Below are 17586 nucleotides of genomic sequence, written 5' to 3' on the forward strand. Positions count from 1 at the left end.
ATTCCGAGCATGACATCTTTATGAAACAAGTGTACTGTGAACAATAATTGTGGAGAGGTGCAAGGATGACCTAGGTTGGCTTCTCCCACCAGAGCTAGGTCTTTGTGTTTCCCAGTTTATTAGAGCATTGCTTTGTGATATGGTCTGGGGCAGTGCAGTAGAAGCAAAGGCTGCAGGTCTGACGTCTCTGTCTCTCATCATCTGAGACCCAGAAACGATCCAATTGCATATGCTCTGTTGGCGGTGAACTGGGTTCAAGAGGAGGCTGGTGTGAGTTTCCGGAATGTTGGCGCAAGGTGGCTGGTGCGACGGGTCAGGCTTCTTTATTTTGCCTGTTCCTGCAACATCAAGTCTATTCATAATGCTAAGCTGATCATCCTGTCCAGGGTAAGTGGTAAGTCTCAGTCAGTCAGCTCATCCTTTAGGCATTCAGAAAGTACTTGATGGGAAATTGCTGATAGGCTATCGCTGCCCCACTGGAGTTCAGAAGCCAAGGTGCAGAAGTGCACCGCACTTGCCCCCACTGAGCGGAACCTTGTTTGATCTGCAGGAGTTCCATAGACTTGGATGTGGTGGGGCAGGGCTCATCAAATACTTGATGGAACTCTTGTAAAAGTGGGTCAGGCCCCCCTGGAATGGCTCATATAGTTCCCATAGTGGGGATGCCCAAGCCAAGGCAGTGCCCCCCAACCAGGAAAGAATGTAGGTTACCTTTACTCGGGTGCTCGGTAATAATGGTACCTGCAGCTCAAATTGCATCTAACACTGATTAAGGAAGCCTCTACAGTTTCTGGGATCCCCATCATACCTCGGTGGTGGAGGCAATTGGAGCATGGGTGTGGAAGGTCAGATGACTAGTGCTGGAGCAGGAGTTGGGACAGGCTGGGCCACAATGTGCTGAAGATAGACAGATATGGTATTCAACTGGTCCTACTGCTGCTGGAGCTGGTACACTAGGCCTGAAGTGGTGGAGACAAAGGGGGAATACACCGAGCACATGGCCTCAGCAAACTGTAAAGGATACAGGGTGTGTGAGATCTTAGTGCTGCGGCGTAGTTGACCCAGCCTCAAAGGTGAGCTCCTGAGGTCTATACCAGCAGCTGATGAATGTGCCCTTTAGCAAGATAGTCTGGAATTTCACATTTACCAGTTGCTTCCTCCGCAGGTTGAGCCCTTGGATTCTAGCAGCTGGCAGGACTTAGGTGGGTCACTAGGACAGAGGTGGTAACTAGAGTTCAAGGAGAGACAACAATATAACAGCAGGATTATGGATGTCAGAGGAGAAACAAGGTTGGGGCAGGCAGCAAGCAAGAGTAGTCGGGTCCAGTCTAGAGATCAGGTCCAGGCAACAAGCAAAGTAGTCAGGTCAAGACAAGAGGTCAGGCCCAGAGCAGGCAAGCTGAGGGGAATGTGACCATACAGGAAACACTGAAGGCCAGGAAAAGGAAGACAGATGAAGTGAGGCTGGATTGGCAAGGCTGGATGAGGCAAAGCTGAAGGACAAGGCTAGACAAGGCAAGGCTGAAGGCATGGTTTGGATGAGGGTGAAGGCAAAGCTTGGACAAGGCAGGGCTGAAGGCAAAGCTATAGAATAGGAGCAGCAACTCACACTACATGACCATGTAGTCAACCTGTTGCTCAGGCATCTGTTCATTGCATGGCAGAGGTTTAAATACTCAGCCACATGATGTCATCTATGGGCATTGTCTGTGGAGGTTCCTGCTGCAGGGTCTTTAAGATTAGGTGCATGCTGTGCGCTCCTAAGGGGATCCCAGCAGCAGCATAGTTGCGGTGTTTCTGCTGCTGCAATGAGGATTCCAGCATTGGCGATTCCCAGGGATAAATGCTTCAGCTCACGGGGATGTCTTGTGAGCTGTCAAACATAACACAAACTAGGGATGTGAATCGTTTTAGGACGATTAAAATTATCGTCCGATAATTTTAATATCGTCTTAAACCGTTATGGAACACAATACAATAGAGATTCTAACGATTTATCGTTATAAATCGTTAGAATCGTGAGCCGGCACACTAAAACCCCCTAAAACCCACCCCCGACCCTTTAAATTAAATCCCCCACCCTCCCGAACCCCCCCCAAATGAGTTAAATAACCTGCGGGTCCAGCGGCGGTCCGGAACGGCAGCGGTCCGGAACGGGCTCCTGCTCCTGAATCTTGTTGTCTTCAGCCGGCGCCATTTTCCAAAATGGCGGCGGCCATAGACGAACACGATTGGACGGCAGGAGGTCCTTCCGGCCCCCCGCTGGACTTTTGGCAAGTCTCGTGGGGGTCAGGAGGCCCCCCACAAGCTGGCCAAAAGTTCCTGGAGGTCCAGCGGGGGTCAGGGAGCGATTTCCCGCCGCGAATCGTTTTCGTACGGAAAATGGCGCCGGCCATACGCGTATGGCCGGCGCCATTTTCCGTACGGAAAATGGCGCCGGCAGGAGATCGACTGCAGGAGGTTGTTCAGCGAGGCGCCGGAACCCTCGCTGAACGACCTCCTGCAGTCGATCTCCTGCCGGCGCCATTTTCCGTACGAAAACGATTCGCGGCGGGAAATCGCTCCCTGACCCCCGCTGGACCTCCAGGAACTTTTGGCCAGCTTGTGGGGGGCCTCCTGACCCCCACGAGACTTGCCAAAAGTCCAGCGGGGGTCCGGAAGGACCTCCTGCCGTCCAATCGTGTTCGTCTATGGCCGCCGCCATTTTTCGGCGCCATTTTGGAAAATGGCGCCGGCTGAAGACAACAAGATTCAGGAGCAGGAGCCCGTTCCGGACCGCTGCCGTTCCGGACCGCCGCTGGACCCGCAGGTTATTTAACTCATTTGGGGGGGGTTCGGGAGGGTGGGGGATTTAATTTAAAGGGTCGGGGGTGGGTTTTAGGGGGTTTTAATGTGCCGGTTTTGCGATTTTTAGATTTTTAGGTTTTTCACGATTTTTCACGATATTTTACCCCCCCAAACGGCAACAATACGATTCCCTTCCCCTCCCAGCCGAAATCGATCGTTAAGACGATCGAGGACACGATTCACATCCCTAACACAAACTAATAGCATCACTGCTAAAACAGAGGGTACTGCAATTTTAGGAATCCAATGGTTTGCAAGAGCCAAGGCAGCATGGTTTTACTAGAGGTAAATCTTGTCAGACAAATCTGATCAATTTCTTTGATAAGGTGACCAGAATGTTGGATCAAGGGAAAGCGCTAAACATAGTGTACTTGGATTTCAGCAAGGCCTTTGACACAGTTCCATACAGAAGACTTATAAATAAATTGTGCATCCTTGGTATCGATCCTAGAGTGACTTACTGGGTTAGAAACTGGCTGAATGAGATGTGACAAAGAGTAGTGGTAAATGGACTTTTCTCTGAGGAGGGGGTTGTTACTAGTGGTGTGCCTCAGGGATTGGTCCTTGGACCAGTAAACATTTTTGTGAGTGACAATCAAGAAGGGTTGTCAGGAAAGGTTTGTCTTTTTGTGGATGGACAGCTAGGAAGGAGTGAAAAACATGAGGGACAATCTAGTGAAGTTTGAAAAATGGTCTAAGGTCTGGCAGCTAAGATTTAATGCTAAAAAATGTAGAGTAATGCATATAGGATACAAAAACCCAAGGGAAAGGTACAGTATTGAAGGTGAAATTCTTCTAATCAGAAAGGAAGAGCGGGATCTGGGGTTAATTGTATCTGATGATCTTAAAGCAGCCAAATAGGTGGATAATGCGATGGTAAAAGGCTGAAAAATGCTTGTGTAATTGGTAAACCAATCCTGTGGGAAGACTCCTTGTGGCCGAGTGGTGTCAGTAAAGTCGTGGCAACAAATTTGATGTTCAATACACAGGAATATAGTTTAACATTAAATTAATAAGGAACAACTTCACTATTATAATACTAATATTTTACTTTTATTTCTACAGAATTTGCTTTTATAACAGATCAAATGTTATAAATGAAACCCTATATAAACCGAATCATATAAAATAATACAATATAGCCATTTTATATCAAATAAGTAACTACATATTTTTTTTTACTTTAGATTTTTCCAAAAGATAATTATTAATAGTTTCTTGATATAATTATCTGGTACTTTGTTTTGACTTTTCTCTCCTAGTAAAGATAATAATACAGTCCATATGCAGAAGATTGATGGTAGTCTTTGTTTTCTCTTCCTTCTTGCTATAAGAATTATTTCAATTGTGAGCTCAGGCCTGGCTCTCACTATAGTGCATAAGCAAAGTTACTTATCTGTTCTTGTTCTTCTACATTTTCTTTTGTTGCTGGCCAGTTATATCTATTTCTTCTTTCTTTCTTCCTCTTCCTACTATAGAAACATAGAAACATAGAAATGACGGCAGAAGAAGACCAAACGGCCCATCCAGTCTGCCCAGCAAGCTTCACATTTTTTTCTCATACTTATCTGTTTCTCTTAGCTCTTTGGTTCTATTTCTCTTCCACCCCCACCATTAATGTAGAGAGCAGTGATGGAGCTGCAACCAAGTGAAATATCAAGCTTGATTAGTTAGGGGTAGTAGGGGTAGTAACCGCCGCAATAAGCAAGCTACACCCATGTTTATTTGTTTTACCCAGACTGTGTTATTCAGCCCTTATTGGTTGTTTTTCTTCTCCCCTGCCGTTGAAGCAGGGAGCTATGCTGGATATGCGTGTAGTATCAGTTTTTCTTCTCCCCTGCCGTTGAAGCAGAGAGCTATGCTGGATATGCGTGAAGTATCAGTTTTTCTTCTCCCCTGCGGTTGAAGCAGGATATGCATTGAAAGTGAAGTATCAGGCTTATTTGGTTTGGGGTAGTAACCGCCGTAACAAGCCAGCTACTCCCCGCTTTGTGAGTGCGAATCCTTTTTTCTTCTCCCCTGCCGTTGAAGCAGAGAGCTATGCTGGATATGCGTGAAGTATCAGTTTTTCTTCTCCCCTGCCGTTGAAGCAGAGAGCTATGCGTGAAGTATCAGTTTTTCTTCTCCCCTACCGTTGAAGCAGAGAGCTATGCTGGATATGCATTGAAAGTGAAGTATCAGGCTTATTTGGTTTGGGGTAGTAACCGCCGTAACAAGCCAGCTACTCCCCACTTTGTGAGTGCGAATCCTTTTTTCCACATTTCCTCTTGCTGTTGTAGCTTAGAGTGATGTTGGAGTCACAGTAACCATGTGTATGTTTATTGAATAAGGGTATTATCTCCAGGCAGTAGCCGTCATTCTGGCGAGCCACCCACTCTTTATTGACGGCCTCTTGATTTTATGGATCCACAGTGTTTATCCCACGCCCCTTTGAAGTCCTTCTTTAAAGTGTTTATCCCACGCCCCTTTGAAGTCCTCTCTTTAATAAGACTAACTCCCTATACTGCTCCTCGATCTTCCGAAAGCTTGGTCTGAAATGTACCCTAATGTGAATGTCTCTATTGACTTATTGAAACTTTGTTTGTGCTAACTATATTAAAATAAAGAATAATTATTATCCCTAACTCTAAAGTTACAGAACAGCTAATATTGAACATTCACTCATTTGTTTTTTTTTTTTACTATCCCTTACTAAAGTGACAATAATACGCGGAGTCACTTATAAATTACTAGCGGTACCCCGCCACGTGTTGCAGTGGCAGAGTCAGGTTCTTTTCCCTCCCTCCCCCTTCCCCTTGCTCATTTACCTTAGTCACTCATCCTCCTCCCCCTTGGTCACTCACCCCCCCTTCCCTCCCCTGTCCCCACTCCAACTCTCTCCCCTCACACTCACCTCTCCCCTCATTCTCCCTCCCCTGACACTCACCTCCCCCCTCATTCTCCCTCCCCTCACTGTCACCTCCCCCCGCCTACTGCCTACCCTTCAGATCAGAAAACTTTTGTCTTTCTATTTCTGTGGGAACCCCCCCCACCCCAAAAAACCCCCTCAATCCCAACCCTTTAAATCAAATAATAACCCCCACCCTCCTGCCCCCCCAAGACCTAGGAAATTAAAATTGTTGGTGCTACATGTGGTCTGTCCCTGGGCGTCTGTGCATGTTATGTAGCCAAATAGGGGAGTGCCTAACCAAATTTGCACTCCCAAATTTGTTTTGTGGTCTGGGGAGGGCTATTTTGGTGCGTTCCCGAGATCGTGCAAGTTTAGTGTATGTATTTGTGTGTGAACTTCCCCCTTCCCCCAAAAAACAACCCTATGAGAAATGTTCTCTTAAACTAACCACCCCACACTCTCCTGCCCCCCTCCCCCAGTCCTGCTAAAAACAGTAGCCCACCCCCTGCCCCCCCAGAGTTGCCGAATGAATGAAACCTGCCCCCCCCTCGTGATCCCTCCCCAAGATGTTCGCAATAAATTCATTACCACCCCCACCCTCCAGACCCCCCAAGACCTGATAAAAATGTCAGTCGGTGGAGCGGGCGTTCAGGAGTGGTCTGGGAGTGATGTATTGGTGTTGGTCCATCGGCTGCGAGCACTGAAACGGGTTCCAATGGCCCTTTGCCCTTACTATGTCAGTGGGGTGGCTGCCAGTCCTGAAAATGGCGCCGAGGGGCCCTCGACCTTACTATGTCACATGGGCTACTGCCGCCATTGGTGTCCCCGAGTGGCATAGTAAGGGAAAGGGCCATCGGCGCCATGTTAAATGCTGGCAGCCGACGGCCGTAGTGCAGGAGATGTGTCCTGGACCGGTCCTGGCCCCTCGCTGGAGCCTCCCGGACTTCTGTCAGGTTTTGTGTGTGTTGTGAGAGCCTGGGAAGTAAATAAATTTGGCATGTGTGTGGGGGGTGTGAGGAGGGTGGTGGGTGTTATCTTCTGGCGCAAAAAGTGTGTGAATGTGTTAAAATGGAAGTGAAACGTGGACCTGGACTGGCGAAATGATTAGTGTAGCGTATGTTAGTGTAAGGTGTAACAGATGGCGCTTGTGTCCAGCAGATGATGTTGCTGTTTTCTTGAAAAGTTTTTTAAACCTATTTTACCTGTCACAGGTGTGACATATCTGTAATATAAGTAGAGAAGAACCTTCCTGTATGCGAAATGAAGGTTGTGTCCAAATTTGAAAGCAATCGGTTCAGTGGTTTCTGAGATTAGTGATTTTGTCCAAACTATTTAACATTTTTATTTATATAGATTTTAACTAAACCTATATAAACTTACTTAAATTGTAATGAAAATCATTACATTCACACTTCCCAAACTTCTCTCAATCATTCTTAGCTGTTCTGATATTTATTTCTACTTTCCAATACTTAGTATGCCTTAAGTGAAGAGAACTCCGTCAGTAGTTCGTCTCCATTCAAGGGCTAGTTCCTAACTGACTTACTCTATGAACTGTCACTTGCTATCATTGCAAGGTTATCCCTGCTCTTGTTGATGTAATTCCATCAAATAGTTCTGTGAGTAATTGTTTCTCCCTTTTAATATTGTCTGTTAGTTCCTTTTTTTATTATTATTACATACTGATGTTCTTATTTAATTTTAGGTAGCTTTGTTGACTTTTAATAGATCACTAATTTTAAATTCAGTCTTTGCGCTTTAACTAGTTTTAATACTCTTACACTGGCCTCTTTTCTCGTATCCAAGGAAGCCAATGACACGTGTCCCTAGATACATCTCCTACTAGCTTGGCTATAGGGATTAACACTAAACTGATGATGATGCGCCTGACTATACTATGTTTTCTGGGGGTTACAGTCTATACCAATTGCTTTTTGTTAGATAGGTTTTTCTTTTCTTTTTATTTCCATAAAATATTTCCTTACTTTTAAAACATTGTCTCTTTACTATGTAATTTTCCTTTATTTATCAGTTCCTTTTAATATGTACTTAGGTGTTGAATAAAATTTATATTTGTTTAATTTAAATTTTGTTGGTCTTGGAATTCTTATTTTTATTTTCCTGTACTCCTTGTATTTTCCTTTAAAGGTTTCTGCTTGTAATTTCCTTCCCTGTGTAACCCCCTGTGTCTAAAAATAACTATTACAAATAGAATACTTAAAAGCCTTTTCAAAGGATGTTTGCTATATTTGTACAGGTCAATAACCTTCCCTAACCTGCATGCTACTCTTATTTCAGTTTAACATTGACTGATTTTCCTTATTTTTCACTAAATTGGTGCCCCCCTTCAGAAATCGTGAGAGATTCATTATGTCACTAATAACTATCACTGCAACTTGCCTGAACTTTTTACTTCTCTCCCTTAGGCTTCCCTGATCCTGAGTCTCAGCACAGCTTTAAAAAAAAAAAAAACTACAGCACTCACCAGTGGCATTGACAATAGTGGGAAAGGTTTCTTTTATTTTCCTTTCTGTATCTGAGGAGGTGGGAGAAAGATGCTCCGACAATAGCAGCCCTTTTTAAAATTACTGCTGACCATTACCAGTCAGCTAAATCCTCCCATTCTTGCTTTCACTCTTCGTCTCTGTCACCACTCCAGCCTCTGCTCTCAGTGATGGCAGCGATGCTTCCTGTTCAATGTTGTTGCTTATGACCGGAAGGTTAATTTATTCACTGCACTACTTCCTCTTTGTGTACACAGTGTCAATCACTGGCATCCCTCTTGTATCATGTGGCTCCTGTAATCAAGGCAGTCTTCCTCCCCTTTGTGCTGGGAATGTCAGGTTGGGATATCACATCCTGCTTTTCCTCACATCGTGGTTTTTAAAATTTTTTTTCTTCTTGGGCTCAGTCTGCTTCAGCAGTGAGTAAATTAGTGACAATTCTTTTCAGTGTTCTGGGCAGAGTTGAATTCGGGCTGTCCTTTCATCTTCCCAGTTGCTTATCACTCTCTCTGTTGTTTGTTTGTTTTATTCACAGTAATCAGGCTCTCGCTATCTCAGCACCTTCCCAGCTTCAGCTCCCAGCCTCTGGCAGTTATTTGCAGCACAGCAGAGCACTGTTTTCAGCCCCAGCCCTGTTGCTGTCACTGCCCCTGGCTTTCTCATCACCAGCTGCAATCACCTCGCAATGACTTCCAGGATCAGGTAAGTCTTTATTTTTAAAAAAATGTATTTAGGGTACTCCCTTTACATACCCCCCTGCTTAAAGAGAGAATGTTGTCCTCAACATTCTGTTATTTAGCACATTCACACTCCATTCATGCCTTTTCTTTACAATTTAAGTTAAGTTCAATTAGTTTGTTATTAATCATTTTTCACATGAAAACAGTGTTTCTCTACATTTGGAACATGTGTAACTAAGAACTGGTTCATTCTGAACATCATTTGTCCAAAAAATCTTTAAATCTCTGGTTCTCAGTTACCAGCTTAGCTCTCTCAAAGTTATAAATTTTGAGATACGAGGTAACCAACTTCAAACTATAACCTTGTTAATACAATATATAACTGTCTAGATATGCAGGAGTTTTTCCTTTATTATTTCTATTAGATACCCTATTAGTGAGTGTGTTATTCTCTATAATATTTGATGGTAAACTACATTCTGGTCATTCGTCATCTTGCTCATTTCTTGTCTCTGTACTCAAAGCTATTATAGGTACCCAAATGGTTTCTATTTCATGGTCTATTTTTCTTCTCTCTGTATTCTGTTCTAGTTTAGGAACATTTCATTCTTCAACTCTGTTTCTCTGTCTATATTTCTCAGGTTTTTCCAATTGATTAAATAATTTAATTATAGTCCTATGCACAATTTTAATTTCTTTGTTCTTTGCTTTTATTTTGTAATTACTACCTTCTGGATTCAAAACTTGTATTACTTCGTATGGATGTTCCTCCCAATAATCCTAAATTTTTCTTTTACCTCTAATTTTAAGATTTTTCAATAATACCCAATCACATAGTCTTATTATTTCTACTCTATATTTCTTATCATATTGTTTTTTTTCATATTATAAACTTTTTCTAAGCTTCCTTTCTAGCTATTTTACAAGCTGTTTCCAAATTTAACCTGTGTTGATCAATCCAGTTGTCTATATTCACATTGTTTTCTCTACTTTCAGCTGTTAGGTGAAAATCATGTGGTAATTTTTAATTTCTCCCAAACATCAAATAATAAGATGTATATCCTGTGGAATTATGTTGATGGTTATTGCATACACATTAAATTCAATAGTAACTGGTACAATTTTATATGCAATACAAATCGTGAACCTTATGAACAATCACAATCAAGAACGCTGACCGCCGAAAAAGAAAAAGAAATTGAATGGAACCGTGAGAGAGTTTGGTTACCGCAGTGGAATTGAAGTTTTTGCGCTGTTGAAGAACCTTTTTGGATGAGCCGTTTGCCCCTGAAGCAGGACCCGGTGTGGTCCGAAACACGATCGTGTCGGGACAGTCTTTACAATGGAATTTACTGCTGAATAATTCAGACCAGGGGACATTCTTAGCAATGGAATTTGCTGTTGAACAATTCAGATGAGTATCTTCCCATATTATTTTCAAGTTTAAGGGGTTTATGAATCTCGGAGAACAAAGTTGATGAGTCTCTAAAAATAGAGTGTTTGTATTTCTTTACTTCGGTTTCTCTCAGTTCATGGATGCACTGCTGTAGCATTTTACTAGTAATGACCTCGGTTGGGTCTAAAAAATGATAAAACTAAAAATTGACATTCGATTAATAAAGTAATTGGACCATTTCACCCAAGTATGAGTTTGAATGATTGACAAACTCATCGAGTTTAGAGGTCCTACAAAAAAAGTTTTGGTGATTGTTCATAAGGTTCACGATTTGTATTGCATATAAAATTGTACCAGTTACCATTGAATTTAATGTGTGTTCACAGTTTGGAGGTTTCTGGAATAGAGTTCAGGGCTCATTTGGTGTGATGGTTATTGTATGCCAATACCAACTCTGGTAGATATTCTGTCCATTTTTTCTTTTTATCTTTTTCTAATGTTTTCAACATACTATGCATCGTATGATTGAAACGTTCACAACATGCATTACCCTCCAGATGGTATGGTGTGGTTCTAGATTTTGTTATACCATGTCGCTTACATAATTCTTTAATTATTTCCGCTTCGAGGTTTCTTCCCTGATCTCTATGTAGTCTTGATGGACATCCATAGTAAACAATCCATTGATATAATATTACTTTAGCGGTAATAAATGCTGTCTGATCTTTTGTTGGTACTGCTATTTTATTTATTTATTTAAAATTCTTATATACCACACGATTAAGGCAAGTATCTGCCCGTCTAGGAGGTTTACAACATTACGCTCATAAAAATTATGGACAAACAATAAATTAAATACATAAAGTACATCAGGTCGGGATATATTTAAACAAAGATTAGATTACTGATTATTGAAAGCTTTGTTAAACAGGTAAGTTTTCAGTTTTTTCTTGAATTCATTGTGATTAGCTGTCAATCTTATATGATCAGGTAAGGCGTTCCACTGGGTTGTGCCTGCTACAGAAAATGCACGCTTTCAAGTTAAGGCCAAATTTGCTGATTTGACTGAGGAAATTTCTAAAATGCATTTGTCCTTCGAGCAAAGTTGTCGTGGAGGTTTGTAGATATGTAACAGTGAGCAAAGCCAAACAGTGTTTGTATTATAGAGTAGATTATGAATAATGGTTAATAGTTTATAGGTAATACGTTGGGTAATCGGAAGCCAATGTAATTGTTGTAGTATTGGTGTTATATGTTCCGATCTTGGTAGGTTAAAGATGGTTCTAGCGGTTGCATTCTGAACAAGCTGTAATGGATATATTGTTGACAAAGGTAAGCCCAGGTATAGAGAGTTGCAGTATTTGAGTTTATTTAATATTAATGCTTGTGTTATTGAATGAAAGTCGGCTGTTGTTAGTAGGGTTTTGAGTTTTTTAAGCATAAATAATTTGAAGAAGGATTTTTTTTTAACTGTTTCAGATATGTTGTTTGTCATGGATAATTTGGAATCTATAATCATACCTAAGTTTTTTGTGTGTTTTTTTTATGGGAATGTTCGGATTTTCAAACACAAATGTTTGTGGAGGTTGAAGGGCTGAATCTAGTACAGTTGATAAATATATTAGTTCTGTTTTTGAAGCATTAAGTTTTAGTCCTTTGTGGGATAACCAGGTTTTTATGGTCTTTAAGTAAATGTGTAATAAAGAAAAAGTGAATGTCGTCTGCATAAATTTTGAAATTCAAATTAAGACCATCTAGAAGGTGGCACAGAGGTATGAGATAGATGTTAAATAAAAGAGTAGAAAGGGATGATCCTTGTGGTACACCTGTTTTGGTGGTGTACCAACTTGATTTTGATTGCCCAATATTAATATGCTGTGATCGATTTGAAATGAAAGAGGAGAACCATTTTAACACTGATCCTGAAATACCTATCTGAGATAGATTGGATAATAATATGTTGTAATTTAGAGTATCGGATGCTGCAGAAATATCGATTAATACTAAAATGTAATTGGTATTAGAGTCAAAGCCTCTAATAATGGAGTCAAATGATGAGATAAGTAATGATTCAGTACTGTGAGATTTTCTGAAGCCATGTTGATTTTTATATAACAAGTTGTTATCTTCAATGTAATCAGAGATTTGACGTAGGACAGCGGATTCAGTTATTTTTGCAATAGAGGGAAGTGAGGTGATTGGTCGATAGTTTGTCAAATCTGAGGAATCATGATTTTTCTTTTTCGGAATTGGTAAAATTGAGGTTTTTTTGAGAGAATCTGGAAAATGACCTTGTGATAGGGAGGCATTGACTATTTTGGTAATTGATGGAGCAATATGTTCTTTGATTTCTTTGAGTAAGTAACCAGAGCATTGGTTAAATGGACTGTTTGATGGTTTTGATTTTGATAGAATGTTAATAACAGTATCGTTACTATGTTTGTAAATTTGGATAATGAGTAGGCCGGATGTGACATCGTTTGAGTAGGAATGGGCAATGCTTCAAATTCGGCAGATATATTTGTTGTTTTCTTTTCAAAGTATTCAGCTATGTTATTACATAGGTCATCTGATATTGTAAAAGAAGTAGAATCTGGGATTGTTGTAAGATCTTTTACTATTGAGACTAGAACTTTTGGGTTTCTGTATGCATTTTTTATTTTTGGTGCATAAAATGATTTTTTGGTTTTTATTATTTCCTTTTTATATTTTTGTAAAGTGGCATAAAATTCTTGTTTTCTATCCGGACGTGGATTCCGTCTCCATCTTCGTTCTAAATTTCGAAGTTTGCGTTTAGTTACTTTTAATTGGTCTGTGTACCAAGATGCTGTTTTTCTTTTTATGACATTTTTTGTAGGGTTTTAGAGGAGCTATATTATCTAAGTTGTCGGTTATACAGTGGTTCCAATAATCTAGCATATCTGATACTTCAGTATAAGGATTTTGATTGATCTTTGGTATTAGAGTATCGATGAAGGTTTCTGTGGTAAATGTTTTTCGGCATAAAATTGTAGAAGTGTTATGTTCCTTACAATTGCTATTATTTTTAGGCTTTGTGAACTTACCTATAGTTTTTATTAAATAGTGATCTGACCATGGAACTGGGATAATTTCTGTTGAAAGATCATGTAGTTCTTGGTTAATACAAATTTGATCTAATATGTTTCCTAGTTTGTGGGTTGCATCTTTTAGGAGAGTTGTGAAATTCAAGTCTGATAGAGCTTCTATTAAATTATCTGCAGTGGAATTTGAATGTCTATTGTTAAATGTAAATTAAAATCTCCAGCAATTATTGTGTTAGTTAAGTCACAAGGTAATGTGACGATAGTTTCCAAAAATGTGGATAGCTGATTATTCAAAATACCTGGAGGGCTATAAATGAGGCAGATATTTAGGCATTTAGTAGAAAATAAGAGCATTTCAATTGAAGTATCATTTTTGGAATTATTTTTTTTACATGGGGAAAGGGATGATTTTACAATGGCTAATAAACCTCCTCCTCTCCTAATGTGAAATGTGTAAACATGTCTGTCATGACTAACACATTTTCTATTTTATTCTGACTAGGTTCTAAGCTGGTATAATCTATTGCTAGTATCTCTAATGGATAACCAGCTTTGAAATGATGTAATTCTGCTCTTTCTTTAGGTACTTTCTGTTTAGCCACAACACATCTTTCACAGATATTAATCCAATTCTTTATATCTCTATTCATGTTAGACCAAAAATAATCTCTTCTTATAGTTTTTAAAGTAGTATCCTCCGCAAAATGCCCTGCATGGTTATGTCTGACTTCGAATATTTCTTTGGTCAAACTAGCAGGTACTATAAACTGTAGGGATGTGAATCGTTTTCCATATCGTCTTAACGATAGAAATCATGTGGCAGGAGAAGAAAATCGTGTTTGGCACGATTATTTCATTGAAAAATCGTTAAAAATCGTTTTTTCCGATTAGTGCGCACTAACTCGAAATGATACAATAGACACTTTCCAGGTCACTGAAGGTCAGTTAGGAATGAATATGTGTTCCTATTGGCTGGCAGCCCTCTTATCTATTGATGTTACCAAGGTTTCCACTGAGGTGATGGTTGGGGGGATGGGAAAAGGAACTGGAAACTCATGAACACCAACAGAAAATGAAACAAAGTGTTCACACTTCCCAGGTCAGTAAAGGTCACTTAGGAATGAATATGTATTCCTATTGGCTGGCTGTGCTCTTATCTATTGATGTTACCAAGGTTACCACTGAGGTAATGGTTGGGGGGATGTGAAATGGAAACGGAAGCTTGACATGTGATGATCAGCACTCACGTGACCAGAACTTCTTTGTTTATTATTTTTGTTAGCAGGCACCTGAAATGCTAGTGCATGTTGAATTTGCCAATCACTGTGCATTTTAGAAAGGTGGTCCTGGCTGGAACTGTACACAGTTCAAATATATGTAATTGATTGTTGGTAAGTGTATTTTTTAAGTAGCCACACTGGCACAAGTATGTTTACTTTTCCTCCTACTTAACTCACTAGCTCAGCTTTGTAAGAAGGGCTTCTCTGCTTGAGTGAGGGTCAGGCAGCTCCCCCCTGTCTGTGAAGCCAGCCTCTCACTAGTAATGCAGGGAGGGAGCTGTCTCAGACTTCACCATCCTCCCCCCCCCCTCACCCACACACCATTCACTAGCTGGGACATGGGGGAAGTCAGGAGTGAGGGTCAGGCAGCTCCCCCCTGTCTGTGAAGCAAGCCTCTCACTAGTAATGCAGGGAGGGAGCTGTCTCAGACTTCACCATCCTCCCCCCCCCTCACCCACACACCATTCACTAGCTGGGACATGGGGGAAGTCAGGAGTGAGGGTCAGGCAGCTCCCCCCTGTCTGTGAAGCCAGCCTCTCACTAGTAATGCAGGGAGGGAGCTGTCTCAGACTTCACCATCCTCCCCCCCCCCCCCTCACCCACACACCATTCACTAGCTGGGACATGGGGGAAGTCAGGAGTGAGGGTCAGGCAGCTCCCCCCTGTCTGTGAAGCCAGCCTCTCACTAGTAATGCAGGGAGGGAGCTGTCTCAGACTTCACCATCCTCCCCCCCCCCCCCTCACCCACACACCATTCACTAGCTGGGACATGGGGGAAGTCAGGAGTGAGGGTCAGGCAGCTCCCCCCTGTCTGTGAAGCCAGCCTCTCACTAGTAATGCAGGGAGGGAGCTGTCTCAGACTTCACCATCCTCCTCCCCCCCCCCCTCACCCACACACCATTCACCAGCTGGGACATGGGGGAAGTCAGGAGTGAGGGTCAGGCAGCTCCCCCCTGTCTGTGAAGCCAGCCTCTCACTAGTAATGCAGGGAGGGAGCTGTCTCAGACTTCACCATCCTCCCCCCCCCCCTCACCCACACACCATTCACTAGCTGGGACATGGGGGAAGTCAGGAGTGAGGGTCAGGCAGCTCCCCCCTGTCTGTGAAGCCAGCCTCTCACTAGTAATGCAGGGAGGGAGCTGTCTCAGACTTCACCATCCTCCCCCCCCCCCCCCTCACCCACACACCATTCACTAGCTGGGACATGGGGGAAGTCAGGAGTGAGGGTCAGGCAGCTCCCCCCTGTCTGTGAAGCCAGCCTCTCACTAGTAATGCAGGGAGGGAGCTGTCTCAGACTTCACCATCCTCCTCCCCCCCCCCCTCACCCACACACCATTCACTAGCTGGGACATGGGGGAAGTCAGGAGTGAGGGTCAGGCAGCTCCCCCCTGTCTGTGAAGCCAGCCTCTCACTAGTAATGCAGGGAGGGAGCTGTCTCAGACTGGTATCAGGGTTAGGGCACTGTGTGCAGGAAGATCACAACACTCCTGGTATTAATAGGGATAGGGCACTGTAAGAGATGACTGTAGTAGATTGAATAAAGATCTGATGTTTCTGCTCTCCTCACACCAAACAAAAACAACACACAAGCAGAGAAGCCCTTCTTACAAAGCTGAGCTAGTGAGTTAAGTAGGAGGAAAAGTAAACATACTTGTGCCAGTGTGGCTACTTAAAAAATACACTTACCAACAATCAATTACATATATTTGAACTGTGTACAGTTCCAGCCAGGACCACCTTTCTAAAATGCACAGTGATTGGCAAATTCAACATGCACTAGCATTTCAGGTGCCTGCTAACAAAAATAATAAACAAACAAGTTCTAGTCACGTGAGTGCTGATCATTACATTACTTTTTTTGTCAAGCTTCCAACTGTTTCCATTTCACATCCCTCCAACCATTACCTCAGTGTTAGCCTTGGTAACATCAATAGATAAGAGGGCAGCCAGCCAATAGGAACACATATTCATTCCTAACTGACCTTCAGTGACCTGGAAAGTGTTTATTTGTATCATTTTCAGTTAGTGCGCACTAAATCGAGTTAGTGCGCACTAACGGGGAGTTAGTGCGCACTAACTCGATTTAGTGCGCACTAACACGATTTAACGATTTTTAACGATAAATCGTTAGAATTTCTATTGTATCGTGTTCTATAACGATTTAAGACGATATAAACATTATCGGACGATAATTTTAATCGTTGAAAAACGATTCACATCCCTAATAAACTGTAATATCTCCTCTTTGTCTCTTGCATCTATCATTTTCCTATACCATAATCCGTCTCTGCATAATAATTTGTTTCTTTGGCTCCATAATTTATTTTGTTCCCACGTCTATTATGATCTATCTGGTATATTTTCTTCTGCTTTTGCATTTAAATTAAGTTTAGATCTCTATCTTCTTGTTATACTACTTTTAGCGTTGGTCTTGTGTAATCTAAATGAGTTAGTGTATTTTTTAAATTCTTCTCAATATTGTTCTCATTTTCTCTTTCTTCCACAACATATTTTTAATTTCTTCTGGTTCTATTTTCAAGAAGTCTTTTTCATTATCTTCCATCTCTGGTTCTTCCTTCTGTGGAAGTCTGGATAATGTATCTGCCACTATATTTTGTTTTCCTGGTTTATAGTTAACTTTAAATGTTAATTCGGCTAATTGAGCTAGCCATCGTTGTTCGACAGCTTGTACATTTGCTATATCTAGATATCTTAGTGGGTTTGATCTGATCTAACAATGAACTTTTTATATACCAAATAATCTACATTTTTCTGTGGCAGCCCATTTCAGTGCTAATAACTCCAATTTGAAAGCACTGTAATTTGCATCATTTCTTTCTGATTTCCACAGACCTCTACTGGCATAGGCAATTATTTTTTCTTGTCCATCTTGAATTTGGCTAAGGACTGCTCCTAACCCTTTG

The sequence above is a fragment of the Rhinatrema bivittatum genome, chromosome 4 (assembly GCF_901001135.1).
Source record: "Rhinatrema bivittatum chromosome 4, aRhiBiv1.1, whole genome shotgun sequence".
In the NCBI taxonomy this organism is placed as follows: Eukaryota; Metazoa; Chordata; class Amphibia; order Gymnophiona; family Rhinatrematidae; genus Rhinatrema; species Rhinatrema bivittatum.